Below are 3,159 nucleotides of genomic sequence, written 5' to 3'. Positions count from 1 at the left end.
ACCTCTGAGATACACCCTAATATGAACAAACCAAAACAAAATAAAGCAGAGTGACTGTCACAGGTTTGCTAGAATAATACATTTTTTAACACAGCATATAGGGCATATATGTAGCAAGACCTGTTTGTCTACCAACAGTTCACTAATCTTGGTACAGCTGTCTTTTGCTTCCTCAGAGACCATGAATTTTCTGACTAAAGTCCTCAGGTTACAATTGTGTCTGAGGTAGAGTCCAGTTCCCCTAGTTGAGTTTCCCCACTGGATTTTACTGATGTTGCCTTTGCAGCCTGAAGATCCAGGATCAGTGTCCCAGCACTCCACAGCACCCAGACTGGGCTTCCAGAATATCCTAGGTCAGTGTGTCCCATCTGGTGCATACCACCAAAGACAGTCTCCAGCTAGTTCCCCCTAAAGTATTTTCAGTCACTCTTCCTCCCACCTGGAGGAGAACCTTCCATGGTCTCCTCCCAACAGACGTGCATTTGTGCTCCCCCAGAGGCGTTTGCTCCCTCTCCATCCTCCTGGGGGGCTTTCCCCTCCATGTCCCTCCTCCCTCTGATAGGGCTGTCTAACTGTCTGGAGGGACCTTATCAACGATTTACATGCCAGCCACTCAGTAAACACCTCTTGATAATTTGATCCCAACTAATGTGAGTTGCCCTCTGGGCAAGTGACCTTCAAAAGGTATTGACCATTTTTAATTGGACAATGCACTGTATCATGAATGACAAGTTGAGCAGGAATGGTGTCACTTTTATTGTTGAAAAGAACACTGCAAGATTTATCATGAAGAATAATTAAGTCATTAAAAGGATAGTGTCGCATCAAAGACCAGTTATTATCACTCTAATTCAAATTTAAGAAGAAACTACTATTTTCAAGGATAAAAACATTAAAGATTTTTACCAATTTCTGTAATCTGAAATTGGTCAATCAAAATGCATTGATAACAATTGGCTTTTGGAATGTGAATGTTAGAAACAATATGGCAAGTAGGTTGGACAATATGGCCTTGGTGATAGAAATTTTGTGCTAGATTGAATGATAGAATTTTGCAAGATGAGTGATTTACAAATTGCTAACACATTTTCCTCAAAAGCATAAACCTGGATTTAGAAACCTTGGTGTTGTAGTGGCTTACCGTCAGCAGTTCAAAACTACCAGATGTCCCACTGGATAAAAAGATGAGGCATCACGCCTCCATAAAGATGTATCATCTCAGAAACCCCAAAGTGCAGTTTTGCTCTGTCCTACTAGTGTCACTATGTGTCAGCACTGACATGAGGGAAATGAGGGTTGTTTGTTGTTGTTTTTTTGCTTTTGGATAAGTGTGGGCTTAACCAGATGAAATACATAGGATTAAAATGGACTATATGTGTACATAAAAGATAATAAAAATTAATATTATCGAGAAACAGTTCATGAGCAGATTGCAAGACCATGTTGTTTATAAATATTAGGACAGGAATAAAAGGAAAGTTGAGCCAGAGCAGAGGTTTTAATGAAGAGGGTTTATTAGAGTTAACGACCCACCTTCCCCAGGTGTTTAGATTAGAATGAGAGTCAAGGGGGCAGGGTGAGGGTAGATCGGAAGACAAAGTGAAGAAAGAACTGCCCAAAGTAAGAAAGGGAGAGCTAGAGAGAAAGAGACAGGGACAGTGACCAAACAAGAAGGTGAAGGTCAGAGAAAGAGCGGGTGAACAAAGGAATCCCATGTTTATAAACTTTTGGGACAGAAATAAGTGATTATGTTAAAAGGAGCCCACATTTCCCCCCACTGGCTGTGGCACCATCGGCGTGGTGAAGAGATGGGGGAAGGTTTCAGTGAGATGTGTTGTGAAGGAGAGGTTTCAGGTTTGCTTCTTGGGGATAGAGAAGCGGTTGGAGACACTGGCTATGGCTGAGGACTGTAGCGTTACTGCCGGGCCCTTTCATAAGGAGATTTCATTTGAATTGAATGAAAATTAAAACAAGTATATAAGAGCTAAAGTATGGCCATAAGTGTCACTTACAAAAACATCATACCTGAGAAAATGAATGGATCATTAAAAAATACAGGAAGGTATGAAACAACCAAAATTTGTGTCAAAAGATACTCTGAAGCTTGCTCTAAAATTTAGAGTAGATAACAGAAATAGAAGGAATAAAGTAAAAAATTTTAAAAAAGAACAGATTTTTCTCAAAGGGCAGCTCTGGAATAAAATGTAATATAATGAAATGTGCAATGACCTGTAGTTAAAAATTCAAAAGGAAGAACATTCTTGACATTTCTCATATTGAAAGAACTGAGGAAAAAATTCACACCTCAAGTTGTAATATTACACAATTATACAGGCATGGTATTGAACAATGCAAGGAATAGGAAGGAAAGATGAAAAGAATACGGAGAGACACAGTACTAAAAAAATAATCAATGTTCAACCACTACAGGAGGTAGTTTGTGATCACAATCAATGGTACTGAAGGGAAAAGTCCAAGCTGCACTGAAGGTATTGGTAAATAAAACATGGCCCCAGGAGTTGATGGACTATCAATTGAGATGTTTCACCAAAAGGAAGAAACTATGGAAGCACTCACTCTCTGCACCAAGAAATTCTTAGTACCTACATTAATGACTGTGGGCAATCCATATGTGTGCCTATTCATAAGAAATGTATATGCATAATGTAGAATTTTTCAAGTATTATCACTAATAGCACATTTTTAAAGTAAGCAGTGTTTTGATAAAGATCATTAAAAATGATCATGGCAGTATCTGGTAGTTACATAGTAATCTGTTGTCAACTTGAGACAAGTTGAGTGAAGTTGAATGAAGGGGTAGAGTTTACCCTATCCATCAAGTTGCAGTTTGATGACCTCATTTGGAGGTACAACAGAGATAACTAACTCACTGGAGGCCAGATACACTCACTCCCTGTGAGACATTGCTGTTGACAAGACACGTGGAGCTGTGCTAGAGCCCTGGAGCTGGAAGAGCCACGTGGATACCCATGCCAGTGCTGAAATACTGTATTAGCCTGGGTACTCTAGAGAAACAAATCCACAGAAACTCATATGTCTAAGAGAGAGTTTTATATAAAGAGTATATGCGCATCAAGAAAACATCCCAACCCAGTGCTGCCCAAGCCCACAAGTACAACATTAACCCATTAACCCATA

Source organism: Echinops telfairi, unplaced genomic scaffold, assembly GCF_000313985.2.
Source record: "Echinops telfairi isolate 266 unplaced genomic scaffold, ASM31398v2 ScPeMD7_11;HRSCAF=52, whole genome shotgun sequence".
In the NCBI taxonomy this organism is placed as follows: domain Eukaryota; kingdom Metazoa; phylum Chordata; class Mammalia; order Afrosoricida; family Tenrecidae; genus Echinops; species Echinops telfairi.
Note: the sequence above shows the minus strand (reverse complement) of the source record.